Here is a 17,135-nt window from a genome sequence, read left to right as displayed (position 1 = left end):
TATTTTTACTTTGCATAAACTGATTTAAAGCTTGTAAAATACTTCACACATTAGAAAAATGCTGGTGAGCATGCAGACTTTGTAGACTAAAGCAATGCATTAACACTGCATTTGAACCTAAGACCACAATTTCAATGCAGCAAAGGGATTGTAAATACACCTACTAATGCCACCAGTTAGTTTTAAATAATGAAATTTCATCTCAAAGCTCCCATTTTGCTTTTCCTGTAACTGCAGACCAGCACCTAAAAATGCACACATCCATTTCCTCTGATGGCAAAGAATGTAGATGTTAATTCTTCAAGAGTAATTACTTTAAGCCTCAGCAATTGCAAAGACATCTGATGATAGAAAAGAATTTTTTCTGCTCAATTATCATAAATCTCCTCATGCATACTTCTACTTTAAAATATTCTGAAATGCCTATTGGAATACTTTCTAGGAACCCATCAACCTATTGGAAGTTTTCAGTATGGGTTACAGAGGATATTCCCTGAAAACAAAATTCCTATTATTTCAATCCTCTTAAACAGTATTAACCTCTTCAAAAAATAACAGCAAAAAGGTTTAAAATACCAAGAAATTACTTGAATCACAAAAAATGGAATGCTGGATCATCTAAAATATGGCCCTATTTTGTCTGCTGTGCTGAATGCCATCACACCTTCCAGGATGGGAGATTTCCCATCAGTGGGAATAACTTCCCCTAATGAAGAATGGCTGTTCAATAAGCAGGACAGAAAATATAGGATCAGCAAATACTTTCAAGGTGACTTTTTTCTGCACAGGAAAGCTATCCAGAGGCTTGGAATCTCCTGCCCATAATGAGATAACAAAAGGAATGTGCTGGGCATTAAGGTTTACTGATAAACCATCAAGAGAAATCCTGTTCACCAGAAAACTCCCGAATCCTAAAGCATTTCATGAAGAGATGCATCTGGAGTGGACAGCAGCTGCAATATCTTTGAGCAATCTTCATCCCTGATGAATGACTTTAGAGCAGGCATAATTTTCATAAGTTCAATACAAGTTATTTGAGCCTTGTTAATAAATAAATCAGGCTAAAGGTTATTCCCCAAACAGTGTGGAATTAATGATTTATCCATCTTAGAAATAGAAACACTGAATGGAGACAGCTGCATTATTCTGGCTTCACAATGCACAAAAGGTTTCCAAAACTTGAAATGTGCATCCAAGGTCACTCTGCTGTGGAGTGTGAAAGGGAAATGTGATTCAGTCTTGCAGCTCGAAATCCCTTCAACAATTAATATCAATCCTTGATGGACATGCCAGCCCCTGTAACAGGCTCTGTGTTCACATACAGTGTACACATAACCCCACTGCTACCTGCAGGCAGCACCCATGGAATTAGGCAGGTCTGGTTCTGAAACCCCCCCCAGCTGTGGCTTTTTAAAGGCATCCCAGCATGCAGGGAATAAACTCACTGTGCCAGCAGAGGTTCCTGTCTTATGGCAGCTGGACAACCCCACACCCAGCCCTACTGTTCCTGCTCTCTCACGGAGGTTCAGCTCTTGCACCCCAGTGTTTCCTTCCCAAGCCTTTGGCACTCCTAACGTGACCACCTCGGGAAGCTGAGCAGTTCTTGGGATGGGAACAGGGATAGGGGTGATGGAGAGACTGTAAAACCCACCAGCAGTGGAAGCCTTTGCATCAGAGGAGAGAAAGGCTGGGAGCAGATAAATGAGCATCCACAAGAGAATTGATTTCTCTTGAGGCTCTGAGGGCACTGACCTGAGCAGGCTCTGCAGAAATGCCTTTTCTGCACAATTAAAGGTGTGCAGTGAACCCTCCAGAACACGCTTCCTACTGCACTAATTAAAGATGCAGCAACCTCTGCCTCCTAGAAATATTTAAAGCTTTTTTTGGTTTACATTCCAGTGCATGGAAGGCATACCTGCAGTGCACCAGTTATTTTATTTAGATATTACAAAATATTCAAGAATTCTGAGCATAACTTTCAAAATAGGTGAAAATACGGCCTTTTACATAATGACCCTTAGATACAAGCCCCTGATGAAGGATATGGGGTCATCAGCAACATGGCATTTACACACCCCTTAGGAAATGTTGGTTTAGATCACAGAGATGTGAAAAATTGGTCACACCCATAAAATAGAGGCCTGAAATATTTCACTACTAAATAACTCCTTTTATGAAGATGAGACTTTTTTCAAAGTAGGCTTGTCAATAAATAAGCTGTTCTGATTTTACTGATAATTCTGTTGCATGAATATACTGAGACCAACCTGGATCCCAGCCACTGTGACATTCACTGCTGTCACCTCTGTCATCCTATTACACGCAAATATTTCTTGTTCATTCTTGCTTTTCCTTTCTCAAATATTTTATATTTTTCTTTTCTGATAATTGTAACTATATATCCTTTTGCATTTGCCACTTCTATTCATAAAATAATCTACATTTCTATTTGTCTTACTTTCTATTAACTTTTTCTTTCAAAGGACCACTAAAGTTCCACTCTGAACTTTTCAAATTGCAGCCATTTACTGCACAGTGTACATTAAGTATAAAGCTGTTTGGAAACAGAATTCTTATGTGTGACACACACATTCCAAGGATAAGCTTCACCAGAAGTTTGAACATTGTTCAGATGTTTGTTTTAAAAGATTTCAGCAGTCACACAATTTTGTTTAAATGTAAACATTCGCTCTGTTCCAAATTATCTCCTCTGCTATCATCTCCCATCAGATTGCCACTAAAACAATCACTTCTCTCTTGTACAATTATTCTGGTTTTTCCTCACAGTCAATGCAGGTGACTCTTTCCCAACTGCAGTCCTGACCTATTCTTAAGCTACAACACAATTTTTAGGGTGTTTTGAGTATCAAAATTTTCTTTTTAACCTCACTTGCTATACTTTAGGCTGCATGCAATAAGCAGAATATGCAGGTTTTGTTGATGCAGATGAGCTCCAAGCACTTAGAGGATTATCAATATTCAGTCAAACAGTCCAACCTTCCAGTCACGTCACTGAAGTTTCTACCCCTGAAGTGGGAAATGACCTGAGGTGTTTTATTCTTGGATAACCAAGGATAAGGAGCCAGACAAATGCACCAGGTTCGACTGAGCCAGCTCCAAAAAGGCAGCAAACACTGTCAGAGGTGTCCTGTGGTGCCCGATACATGACATGGACACAGTCCCAAAGACCAGGAGAGGAACCCTGAGGCATCTCCAATAACACCAAACACTTTTTTGGGGAAACCAAACCAAACCCACTTGCAGGAGAAGGGAATACAGGTGACCTTGCCCCTGATAACTAACAGCTGTGTTAATTAACCAATACAGCCCCACCCCTGATGAGTAACAGCTGTACCCAATAAGGATGAGTGAGATAGAAGAGGGGGTGAGCTGCTGAGGGGAGCATCGTCATGGAGGAGGAACGTTGAGGAGGGTGAAGGAAAGAATCGTGCTGCAGAAAGATCCTGGGGAGAGAAAATGACTGCTGTGAGCTCAGTCTGGGGCTCCAGTCAGAGTCTGTTGTTGGAACCTGCAGTCACAGTCTAGCTAGGTAAAAGCCTGCAGTCACAGTCTGCAAACTGATCCCCGCAGTCAGAGACTGCAAGGAAAACCTACAGCAGGAGTTTGCTGCAGCCAGAGTCAGTGAATAGTTCGAGTTAAGATGACTAAGCTGTGAAGAGGAATAAACCAGGACCCTTTTTATGTTGTATTTAACAAGAAGTCTGTGCCTCAGCTCATTTTTACCCTCTAATAAGAGGGTTGCTGCAACACCCACTGGCTATGATAGTGCTCTATTCAGTCTCCTCCCTGCACCCCTCCAAATCAAACCCATTGAGGTGACAGCACCACAGGACACCAAATAAATATTCCTGTAATCTCCCCATGGAGCTTGTCAAAACCAATATAAAGGTGCTTAGCATAATCAGGAAATAGACAATTGAATGGTTAAAAGACATGGTTGGGATAGAGAGACATGCCAGACATTTGGATCAATATCCCATTCAATAGCCTGGATAGGAGGTTGTGGTCCTGGATTTACAGCATGTAAGCAAAGGACAGTGCTGGTAATGGTATCAAATAGGAATTCAAGGTAACAGAATACTCTGCATTCATTCCATTAAGTGTTAAAGTGACTATGTTAATATTGACACTAAACTGAACATTTAATCCACATTCTTTTGCTTTAGGAAGAGCTTGCAGCAACGTTCACTTTGAAAACAGAGCTTAACATTGGATAGTGAAGTCACTGCAGAGAATACTGAGCTGGTTTCTTAGCAAGATACCACAGACAAACCACTTCTCCACAGGAAAATCATGAAAATGCTGAATCCTGTTTGAGTCAGCACCCGAAGATTAGCCCCGTGTAGGCGAGGGGACAGGATCAGAAACCAAGTGCTGTGAGAACAGGCAGTGTGTGTGCAGCCCTGCTCAGAGCAGCCACTGCTTACGTAACTCGGGGCTTGCAGCACCTACAGCCACACACGGCATTCCTTAAAACATTCCCTTTTACTGTCTGGGAGTTGAGTTACCACACTGTCAACTTTCACACTGTTTAAAAACTCACATTTTAGCTTATTTTGGGAGCAGTTAAGCCCTACTCTACGCCATTGCTTTCAGCTTGCCAATCTTCCCAGCTCCTTATCTTGGTACCCATGCTTCTCAAATGGCACTTTACTACAAAATACGTTTTAATTTAAAAGTAAAGGAAGTATTAGCACAGAATCAGGTTGGTGTAACGTGATAAAACTGCACTGTAGGATGGAAAAAAAGACCACAAGCAAAAAGAAACGGCAAGAAATACACAGGAAGAAGTAAACTTTTGGACAGTTTAATTCAGCAAACGAGAGGTTTTCACCACCTACATTACAGGAGGCCTTTCAAAGATACAGAAGGGAAGAGAATACCCCTCCTTTCACGTTTCCAGTACGGTCTCCAGATCAAGATTTTAGGAGGAGAACCCATTATTCAGTGCCGGCAGGAAAGCGCATCTTGGCGACATCCGCGCCCAGGTGGGACTGGAGCGGCCACCCCGGCGGGCACCGTGTGACCCGGGCAAAGTTACCTCCCGCCGCATTCTCCTCGGGCTTTGGGGCGCTCCGAACGCTCCGCTGGAGTACTGCGAGCCTTTGGAAACTACCGCTTGTAAAACGTTTCAATCCCCCCCGTGGAAAAGAAGAAAAAAAACCCCCAAGCCCCGGCCCGGGCGCAGCAGCGCTCACCGGGGACACGGCGGGGGCGGGGGGGCTTCTCCTCCCCTCAGCCCCCCGAGGGAGCGGGGCTGGGGCAACAACCCCCTCACCGCTCTCTCCAATTAATATTTGCAGCAGGAGCGTCACCTCCCGGAGCCGGGGCCGCGGGGGCTCCCGCCGGGCGGTGCCTCGGGCGGGCAGAGGGGCTCCCCCGCCGCCCCCCGCCCCGCTCGGTCTCCGAGAGCCCCCCGGGCCGAGGGCAGGGGCTTCCCGCAGCAGCGCGGCCCCGCGGAGCCGCCTCCATCCATCCCTCCATCCATCCCTCCATCCATCCCTCCATCCCTCCCTCCATCCCTCCATCCCTCCCGGCGCCGGGCGCATCCTCCGCCCGCATCCCGCTGTTCCCGCTCGGCCCCGGCCCGGCCGCGCTCCCGCCCCCGCCGCCCCCTCAAGGTCACCGCGGCGCGGGGCAGCCCCGGGGCGGCCGCTGCGGCTCCTACCTGTGCCGGGAGCGGAGCGGGGCCGCCGCTGTCCCCTCGCCCGCGGCAGCGCCCGGGGACTGGGGCCGCGCTCGGCGCCTCCTCCTGCGCCGGGGCCGCTGCGCTGCCGGGAGGCGGCGGCTCGTCAGACTGAGCGGGGAAGCCCCGGGGGGGGCGGGCAGCGCCTCTCCCCTCCCCGCGAGGTGCCGGAGCCGAGCCCAGCTCCCCGGGCGGGGCTGGGGCTCCCCTCAGCGGGGACAGGCTGCGCCGCGCCCCCGGGGGCTCTGCTCCGCGCGCCTCCCCGGGGCTCCTCGGGGCTCCCTCAGGACTCCCCCGAGCTCCTCAGGGCTCTCCGGGGCTCCTCGGGGCTCCTCGGGGCTCCCTCAGGTGCGCGGACCCGCGGAGGGCTCGGGGGACCCGCGGCGGGGCCCGAACCGTGCGGAGGCTCCGCGCAGCTGAGCGCGGCTCTGGGGCGCTTTGCCCGCGTGTGTTCAGCACCAAATGTTCAACCACCACCACCTTTCTTTTGCCTTATTTTAAAATTATTATTATTTTCCTTTTTTCTCTTTTTTTTTTTTTTTTTTTTTTTTTTTTTTTTTTTTTTTTTGTGTGTGTGTGTTTTTTTTTGTGTGGGTTTTTTTTTTTTTTTTTTTTTTTTTTTTTGTTTTGTTTTGTTTTCTGGTTTGGTTTGGTTGGGGTTTTTTTGTTGTTTGTTTTGGTTTGGTTTGGGTTTTTTTTGTTTGTTTGTTTTTCTCTTTTTTTCTCCCTTAACACTCTCCAGTTTCTGCCAGAATTGTGCAGAAATCTCCATGGGAAAAGCCTCGACGCGGATTCTGAGGGATGGAGGGTCCCGCCCCGGGACGCAGCACCTGGGGAAGGACAAAAAATGGAATTATGATACACAGGTAATAATGTGTGCTGCACAGACTGAGCAACAGCATTCCAGACTTAGAAAATCAGTAATAAAACCCCACCCCATGAGTTGGGTTTGAAGACACTACTCTTGTTCTCACAGAGGATGGCATCTCTGAAATGTTGCCAGAGTGGTTAATGCTGAGTATTTAACCAACACATACAGTTTTACACATAGGCTTAAGTTAGATTTCATAACAGTTCTCTCGTGCCATACAATCTCTTCACCCTGAGAGTTAAAACCAGTTACCAAATGTCTCCAAAGCTGAATGGAGACAGGGGATTTTGAAGAGCAGAAAAGTGTATTTGGTGGGTGGGGTGGGGGGTTGTGTGGTGTAAAGGATGCAAACACATCACACAACACCTGGAGACTGCTACAGCAAACAACTCCAGCGTTTTACTTGGAAAACTGGAAGTATTCCACCACTTTCTATTGGTGAATAGCAGCACTGCCCAGCCCGGGTTGTTTGACAGATGATACACTGTTAATTATATTCTGATTGCTATCTTGGCTTCTTCCTTAACACCATTTAAATTCCAGTTTTAACCTTATCTCAGCAAGGACTAAAGGAAAAAGTAGGACAGCCAACACGAAAGTACAAATCCCTCCACATCTTTTAAAACTATTTCTAACTTATTGAAACCCAGGAGAAGATGTGACAGTGTTTTTGTAGAGCTTTCAGACAAGCCTGTTAACAAAATCCAGACTTGCAGGTCTCACCAAGTTCAGTTACCAGCTTTGGAAGAAAATCAGAAACCTGTGAGTATTCTGCAACTATCTAGATTGGTTTTCTCATTTGATCTCAAACCACATGCTTACTGTCAAGTGAGAGTGAACAAGAGTGCATTCCCCTGCTACATTTCCCTGGGTCATGAGGAAGATCAAACCAACTGACAAAAACTAATCAAAAATAGCAGCATTTTTTTGTTTTGACAATGCTTAGAAAAACGGCAGAGAAAGCCTGAATTAAATGTTTACAAAAATAATCACGCAAACATTAGGTAAATGCGGTGCTATTTTCAGCTTGTGCTTATTAATCATTTACAGCAGATGATTGGAGTGCCATTTGAAAAGCATTAGATGTGCATCCTTACTAGCTGCCTGCCAATTCATTTCACTGGTAATTCTGTGCTGCACAAAAAAAAAAAAAAAAAAAAATTTACATCCTCCAGACTGTTTTCACAGAAATCCCGAATTCTGCACACAGCTACACCTGTTAAACAGCCAGGCTGACAGTGCAGAGCTCTGGGTTTAAATCTCACACAGGACAGCCTCAGTCGTGGGATTCCCCACATCAGAACATCCTCAGTAGGTCAGGAACTGCAGCTGGAACTAATAACACCACAGCAGCACAAACAAATTATTGCTTTCCTTGCTTCCTCTCCATCTTCAGATGTTTAGCCCCTACAACTGATTTTGTCAATCATGGTGAAATAGCAGAAGTGTCTGGCTGTTTATCACTTGTGATAAGCAATAAATGACAGAGCAGATTTCTTCATTTTAAGATCTTCTGCCTAGGAAAATCTCTCCCCATGCAGACAGTGAAGTAGAATTCATACATTTCTGCCAACTTTAGAAGCTCTCCCCATATTTTTGCAGAGTACATGATGGGTCTCAGCACATCTTTCTGTTTACTAGAGCATTTCTAAGAACTCAACCTCTTGCATACAGGTTTTAAAAATACTTAAAAGTGTGATGTTAACAGTAACAACATCAACTAATGACTAAATTTAACACTTCCTATTATGTTTTAGAGGTTAGGATCATTTGTGTTATGTTCTTCCCTAAATTCATTGCACCTCCTCTCACTAAGGTGATGTTTAGAGATTCCTTTAAATTCTTCCTCATTTTCTGGTTAAGGGGGGAATATGTCCATAGTGGGGGGCATCTAAAGGATGTAAAGGAGCAGAGATCATGTAATCACTAAACTCTGGCATTGTGCTTGCCTCAAGTTTGAATAACCCAATAGTGACTTATCCTGCTCACGCAGTTCTTCTCAGGTTTTAGCTCCACACAATTTTCACAACCTGGAGCTTAATTCCACACTAACAAAACAGGAGAGGATTTTCAAGGAAATTTCAGGGAAAAAGTGATAATGGATGCCAGTTCAGCTACTGGGATTTTGGCTGAATTACATTAGAATGGAACAGAATTTGTATTTTAGCCTCCTTTAGGAAATTTCCAAAAACAGATGTGTGTGTGAAAGGACACAACTATGATGTCTTGATGTCACGTCTTCCATCCCGTGAGCCCTTTTGCACATGGAGGGTTTATCTTGGAGCCCCTGTTGGTGCCAAGCAGCCACACTGAGAATGAAAGTGAAGAATACTTAATCTGCCAAAAACGCAGCAGAGTTGGTGGATCAAGAGAGCAAAGTGCAATCCTAAAGGCTGTCTCATGCCTCAGGCACAGAGCTGGTACCAGGAGTGGTTCCCCAACACGACAGGGCTGCGTGAAACACGAGCAGCAGGGAGGACTTTTGGGGTGCCCACACTGGACTCCCAGCCACCAAGTCCAACTCTTTTCTAACAAATTGGGACATTTCATTACCAGAATGTTCAGACCCAGCTGTAGCTTCTATTGAGGAAAAAAACTCCCATGGTATCAAATGCCACCAAACTGTGGCACAAGTCCAGCATCTGATAAGAGCATAAAATGTATCCCTGTGAATCAGCAGTGAGATCTCCTGCAGTAATTTCACACCCTCACACCAGCCTGCCACTGAAAAGCCAACCAGCCCTAAATATCTGCTGGTTTTAAGAGCAAAAATAATGCCAGACAAAGGCTGTGCCAGTAAAACACTTTGTGATGCTGCCATGATGTCTTATAGCAACCAGCATGAGGAAATTGAATTTTGCATTTAATGTTTTGGCGTCATTTGCACTACAGGAGAAGATAACAAACACCCGCCCTCTGCTTTGTTTTGAAAAAATACAGGTTGGCCAGAGGATTATTAGGTATATTGGGATATTCTGGAACCATCATTTTGCTGTTCTAATTCAGTACCAAAGCAAAAAAAGCCAAGTGCAAAGGGCACATTTTGTTTGCACTTACATGAAATGACCTTGCTGTGGCCCAGCTTCAGCCACACTAAAAGTGGAGGGACTTCCACTTCCACCTGATATCCAGCAATTCTACAGGTGAGACACGAAGTTCCCTTGCTGTTGGTACTGCTGACCCTGGCTAGAAATAAGAGTGACTAAAAGTTACCAATTGATTTCTCTACCAATTCTAAAAAATATCAAAACAAACCTGGTGCTTCCCCAGCAGAAACAATTCTCAAGCTGTAATTTGTTAAACGTGACATAAAGTTGATGATCTTGCAACCAAAAGCACTTTGTCAGGAAAAGCAAAAAAGTTCATTTTCTCCCACATTTAGAACTCAATGGATGGGGGTGTCCACAACACCTTTATTCTAAAAAAAAAATTAAAAATTAAATTAAAGACCCCTACCAGTCAACCAGGAGCCACTGCAACAAAAAAATCAGAAGAATATAGTGAATAGAGAGAACATAATATTACAATTATATATTTTCTGAAAGGGCCACAAGTTAGTTTTGCCAGATGCATAATCTGACTTGGTTTGCCACAATCTGCTAATTATATGTATATAAAAGGGGGCAGAATAACTTTCTTGACCCCTGAACTCCTTAGCAGTCACACAGTTCTTTTATATACACAGGGTATATTGTGCAAAAGAGCTTTTTGCAATATCCAAATCTTTTTGCAACGCACCAAGACAATCCTCTTAAATTATGCAGCAAGACTGCTTTAAAAAAACCCCAAATTTTATATACCACAGATTATAGTGAGAAATTGGCAAAAGTGAAAGCTTTAGTAAGGATGACATTGCTTTCAGACCAACTTAGATATTTTGGTTTGGTTTTTTATTTATTAACAAGGAAGTACATGAGGGAAAATGCTCAAGTGGACCCAGTGTTGGATTAAAAACTCTGAACACACTCAGAGAATCAAAAGATGGTGAATTACCAAATGTTAAGTCACAGCACTGTGACTTAAGAAAAGACAACTTCAAGTTGTATCATAAACACAAATAATCTCAGGCATGTTCCTCTGCTTTTGATTTTTCAACTATTTTGTCTACTTTGTTTTCCAAGAAAAATCCTGATAAATTGAAGTAGGCACCAGTTTGCAAAATCAGTGCCAGTTCCAAAGATCCTGAATGTGGCAGAGCATTAAACCTTTGGACATGGGACACAGAGCCTTTCAGAAACAAGAGTAAAATCAAATTTTTAAAAAAAGTGAAAATAAAGCAGCAGCTAAAGGTCAGTACTGGAAAATCAGCTGAGTATTGGCAAACTTGTCTCAACATTCCTATAAATTTAAAAGTCAGTCCTTGCTTTCTACAGCAGCCTCCCAAGGGGAAGCAGAATAATTGATTTAAATACTGGTTGTCATCAATGGTTGCAGCAGAAATTCCCAGAAAAAAATACTACACAAAAATACCTAAAAGAAAATATTTATCAATAACATGTAATTCATGCTGCAGATAAAGTGAATTTAGCAAGGCAAACCAAACCTAGACATGGTCCCAGTTGTCATTTTATAAATCCCAGATTTAACTTGTCGCTGTTTCAGTAAGAATAAATCACTTGCTTTGAGAATAACATTTTACAGTATCTTTTTTGGACTGAAGGCTGTAAATTACAATGCTGCTATTTTTTTAGGAAGCCCACTCACCTTTCATACTTCAAGTCTTAATTAACACCAGCAGCAGGGCAAGGCAAATCTGCCAACATGCATTTTAAGTGATTGCTTTAAGTCACAGATGCCAGAAAAAACAATCAGGAAGCCCTTGGATGCACTCAGGAGACCCATGTCACTGCAAAAGGAAGTTAACAATGCTGTTAGGCTGCTCTGCCATTTATCAACAGTGAAATCTGATTTTTCACTGTTCCAGATTCTGGCCAAAACTCCTGCAAATGAAGCCAGTGCTTATTTCTCAGTGCACTCTATAAATAATCACCTTGGCTCTGCTCACAAGCACAAGTGAGCCCTGAGGTGACATGAACAGGGGCATTCCTGTTAGCCTCGGGCACCTCCCAGCAAAACACTCCCAAATTAATCCTACAATTACCCAGCACTCCCTAATTAATCCCACAATTACCTGAGCCCTGATGGGCTGAGCTGTCCCAGGGGTTGCTGAGGTTTAACTGGTGTCAAACAGCAGCACTGAGACCCTTCCTGGCTCAGCAGGTGCAGACCTGGCATTTGTGTGACCTCACCTGCACCCTTCAGCTCTGAAAATACCATAAATATATATTTTTAAATATATTTATATATATATAGTTGTAGTTATAGTTACACATACTCTCAGACATAAAACAATGAAAAGAGGAATAAGCACACCCAAGATTCCAATTCCAGATCTCCTCAGAGCCTTCAGTATCCCCACTTCCACCTCTCCATTATCTAGAGAGAGATTTTAAGGTGCCTACACACCTAAATTATGCACTTAAGAATTAATTAAGAATTAACCTCTGATATTGTTTTACAATTAAATCCATATATCTGTCTAATTATCCTGGGCATATATTATAGTGATGAGTGCAAATAGCAGAAAGGCAAAAAGGTGCATGTGGATTACATTGCAGATGGGTGAATTACAAATCTTTTCTTATTTTTCATTCAACCTTCTGTATTCTTACAGCATTTCAGGAACATATTGATTTATATTGATCTAGAACTTTTAGACAAAAAACTACACACAGTTAAAAACTACTTGCTTTTTTTCCTCAGCCAATAAATTCTTTCTTATTTCTGTAAGTATTGAAATTATCATTTAAAGCTTTATACCTGAATTTTGCCAACAACAATAAGCTGACAAAGTGCATCCCAGTCACAGTTTTTTCTCTGTGTAAAACTGTCTACACAACTTTTAATTTAAAACTATGGATAAACACTCGATTAATTTTATTTTAAAATGCTTTTCTGGAGTGGTCTGAGTTTCTGCACTTACTGATCTTGAAAACACTCCCTTATCTTTAGTGTTTCCCAGTGACAGTTGGATTAAAATCACCTTGGGAATAGCGTGTGACACAGAATGCCAAAGCATTGTACAAATAAATTCCCGCAGCCCCTGAAGTTTTAAGATTTAATGACCTATTAGAGATGGTTTAAACTTTTTGTTATATGTAAGTGAAATCCCAAACAAAAGAGTTCTTGGGAGAAGTGTTATTCTCTTACAATGGGATCTGAATGGTTCAGAGCCTTCTCTGCAGATGGTCCTGTCCTGCTGGGCTGCTCCTGCTCCCAGGCTGGTGCACACTCTGTCCTCACTCACAAACACTTCTTAACGAGGCAAATATCACTTCTATAGATCAGGTTGCAATTTAAGACTCTCACCAAAGTAAACAACTTTTGATTGAACAGAAGAATTTTGTTTTAAAAAAGTCTAATGATCCATCTTTCCTGAATGTGGGAAGCACAAATGTTCCTCACACAGGCAGCTGTCCTAGTTCTGCACAGAAAGGCTGGATCTCAGCAGCAGCAGTGAACTGGGATGTGCTGGGAAACAAAAGCTGGAACAACACTTGAAAAGCTCGTGGTGGGTGGGCTGCCAGTCCTGCCATGACTTGCCAGGACAGTTCTGGGATCACTGCTCAGACTAAAAACTCCCTGGGTCTTTCAGAAATCCTCCCCTTTGCAGCTCCATAATTTGTTTTTGCCTGGAATGAGCAGGTTGGGATAAGCAGCATCACTGTCTCCCCAGCAGCTCTGGTCACTCCAGACTTTTTCCTTTCTTTCTCTGTGAGGAAGGAAGGAGTCCTTTGCACAGGGAGGTCCCAAAGATGGACTGTGCTGTTCTCAGCGGAAGGAGGCAGCCAGGCCTTGGTCCTGGAAATTAAGTTATCTCTGTTTTCTCTCTCAGTTCTCTCCTGTCTCTGGTTTATTTCTTGGTTAAACCAACGCTCATTAGTCGTGTCTGCATTTAGTCTCTAGCAATTGGTGAAATTGAAAATACACATTTGAGTCAGTGTTAGGGGAGTTTCAGTAAAGAAAATCCAGGAATTTCTGCACTAAGGCAAATATTCAAGGTTTAAATGCAGCACCATTTAAGTCACAGAGTGCAGAGCAGCACCTGCCCAGAGGTTACAACCATCCTGAAAACTGCCTATAAGCATAGAGGACAGGCTTAAGGGTATATTCAATTATTTTTAATCAAGCAAAGCAAACCCAGGTGTGAAGATATTTTTTAAAAGGTTGTTTTATTATACAAGAGTAAACCCACATCAGGAAAAAAAAAAAACCCAAAACACCTTCCATAGCCTGGGAAAAACAAACAAATAAACAAATAAATCCACAAAAAACCAACAAGAAGTCTTAATCTACTCCTTCAAACTTCTCACAGATGACATACACACATTAGTTATTTTAATGGGCTGCACTGATATATATAAATCAGAGTCCCCACCAAAGCAGGAATTATTCCAGTTCTAAGGGGGTGTTGGGGTAGATGTACTTAGTACAGCTTAATATTCCTTTAATTATGCAACTTACTGGGATCTGAGTTGCCAGGGCTAGTTGTTTCCCAGTGCTGGCACACATGACAAAGCTTCACAGTCTCTCATCTTTTCCCCCCTCTCCTTTTCATTTATCATATGGCTACATAAAAACAGCAGGGAAATGAATTATGCATGTTTTTTAGCACACTGAAAAGTTAATGAAAAGTTAAATACAACTTACTTGTGTGATTGCACAAAGAACTTATTTGACCTTGCTAAGCCTGAACAGGCACTCCAAGATTAGCCTGGCAAGTATTTCAAGTGTATGAAAAATACAGAATTGGTTCTTAAACCACTAGTACAGACTGTTTCATGCCTAAATCCTCACTATGTGCAGTGTATTTATAGGAAATAACTCAACTTTAAAGTGTGCAAAGACAAGTAAACTCTCTCTCCTCATGGCAAAGTGGTGCTCCTGTATTCAGATGCTCCTCACCAAGCTGCAGCCTTCAACAAACCTGCTCTGCACAGGGGGGAACAAAGACTCTGCAAAGGTTTCCAGGCACCAATTTTTGTCGTAATGACTGTGAGATATTGCAGCATTTTATAGCTGAGCAAATTGGGAGGGAAAGAGGTGAAGAAGGAGAAAGAAAACCCCAACCCTTTGACCCTTTTCAGGTTGAGGGTTTGCACACAAACCTGAGGGTTCTCCAGCTCACGTTGCCTTTCCAGCATTTGTTACATCTCATTTTAATGTTAGGCATTTGCAGCCACGGGGCAAAGCAAAAAGTGAGTGAATAGAGATACCAAGGACAGAACAAACTCCCATCCTTGCAGTACCACAAAAAGAGAATGTTTTATTCCTTGCTTTATTCCCTGTTCTCGTGTAGCAATGGAGAAGGCGACAGTGCAAGATCTGACACAGCATGAACCAACCCTCCATGCCCACAGGGAACACCATGGTAAGAGTTGCTTCTGTTTATCCATTGTGAAAGAGGCAATAGTTTAAGGGGTTGAAAAAAAATCACATTCTTCTTCAGCAGTACCTGAGAAAATACTGTATTTGTGATATTAAAAACTTACTTCAGTAATTGAGCTCTCCTGAGAACTCTTGGACAATGTTTCACCACAGAAGCAGATCAGGTTTAAGTTTTCCTTACAAATTTATGCAAACAATGAGAGGATGAAGGATGTTGGATGGTTGTCTCCCAATATGGCAAATACAGGTAAACTGTGGGAAGTGATTTTTTAATGTCATTCTTATATTTTTCTTAGTCATTATTAAAACAGACTATGGAACAGAAAACCCTACGTGACACTCAGACAAGTGCACATGTACCAGTAACCACAGCTCTCAAGTCCTTCACCTTTAATCACTGATTTAAAAATATTTTTAATTTTTGCAACTGTTAATTTTCCTTGACTTAATGTCTCCTCATATGTTCAGTCTTTTTGTTTGTACGTTTGTTTGTACATTTTGTTTGTGTATTCCTGTGTTGTGTTGTATTATTACAGAGCTCCTGATGTCCAAAGGATAAACTCCTGGTTAGGTTATGTATATCTGACCAACAGTTATAAAAATGTATTCCCTCAAATGCACCTCTTTGTATCATGCTCTCTATTTTTGCCATGTCTGAATTAATATAACACATTGCAGCTTTTCCATGGTTTTACTGCTGGAGAATAATACATTTTTTTCAAAGTGATTATTCCATGCAAGAAAAGGCTTTAAACTGGCAATACTTCAGGCATGTTATTACAAAGGTGTGTAAAACCTGTTTGATATTATTGCCCCATGTAAATTACTTTGGCCTCCTGCAACTCTTAATACCTCAAAAACCAGCAGCTTACGGAGACAACCTTGCAATAAAGAGACTCCATGTACTCTCTGTTTGGTGCCCTTATCTTCCCTTTCTCTTTATTACATACACTTGCATGAAAATCTTTCACTTTGCCACCACTTCATTCCTTTTCCCTTTCCTCTCCTGTTGTGATGGCAAATATTTAAGAATATTGCTGCTGCCACTGACTCCTGGGTCAGTTTCTCTGTTGCTGTTTTGACATCATCTAACAAAGATTAATTTGGACTCAGGCTCTGAATGGCAGCTCTGGGAGGACCCAGCAGCCAGAGCCTGCACTCTGCTACTGAGCTAAGGAAAAACAGGACAAGTCTCACAGGCTTCAAGCTCGTGTGTTCACTTCTAAAAATGCAAACCTCCAAAATAATCAGTGAATTTCTTTGCCTTAAAAGAAATCCTGGGTTTGGATTTGTCCCCCTCAATGACTTCACTCTTTATGTGTGATATAATTAATGAGTTTATCAACTTTTTCTCTGCACATCACAAAAGAAATCTGCAAGTGGAAATTGCCCTGGGACAGACCAAGACCCTGGTCTTCAAGGATGTTGAAAATTGTAAATACACGTTATTGAACTGTCAGCTGCAGAATGCCTTTCTGGCAAATAGCAAAGTAAAATAAGTACCAGCCTTGAGAAGTTCCAGGTGTGCCGCTGATGGTGGGGAGAAAACAAAAAAGGTGTTTGATACAATTTAAAACGTGGCCAGAGTGTTATGAGCCACATTTAAATGTATCAAACTCTCAGGGTCCAGCCCTTACAGATTGATTTAAAATAATCTTGGCCAGACTGCTCTTCAGAGGTGTTTTGTAAAGTAAATTGTTTAATAAATGAAAAATAACAAATGTTACAGAAAACAAAAGAAAAGCAGAGCACAGGTGTCCAAGAAACCTCTGACACCCTGCTAGAAACACTCTGAATAGCCCCTTAGTTCCTTTGTGCTCCCTTCTAAATATTTTAGGAGGCACAATTTGTCCTGCTGCCAATAGGGAGAGGTTTGGGATTTGAAGAACAGTGACAAGGTCCAACAGGTGCTTCTCTCCTGGCACTGAGAAAATTACAGTGAGAAGGGCACAGAACTTTCTACTTAAACTCCCTAAAATGTCTAAAGATAAACTGAAACTTTCCTTATACAGTGATACCCACTCAGGGGTGGGGGATGCTTTACTGCAGGTGTTAAGGCTGGACCCTCGTGCAGCAGTGACAACGTTTGTGACTCTGTGTGAGCACAGG

The 17,135-nt window shown here is 42.5% G+C and overlaps 1 protein-coding gene across 1 annotated transcript in view; it reads right to left on the bottom strand.

Moving 5' to 3' along the window:
• ATP2B2 (ATPase plasma membrane Ca2+ transporting 2) overlaps positions 1 to 5,735 on the bottom strand; it is a 395,247-nt gene extending 389,512 nt beyond the window's left edge. The window contains exon 1 of the mRNA XM_083869181.1: positions 5,690 to 5,735. The gene's annotated coding sequence lies outside the window, so the exon portion shown is untranslated. The remainder of the gene's footprint in view (positions 1 to 5,689) is intronic.
• Positions 5,736 to 17,135: the final 11,400 nt, after the last annotated feature.

Source organism: Zosterops lateralis (genome assembly GCF_965231275.1).
Source record: "Zosterops lateralis genome assembly, chromosome: 11".
Classification (NCBI taxonomy): Eukaryota; Metazoa; Chordata; class Aves; order Passeriformes; family Zosteropidae; genus Zosterops; species Zosterops lateralis.
The sequence above is the reverse complement of the archived record's forward strand: the minus strand, read 5'-3'. Positions and strand labels throughout refer to the sequence as shown.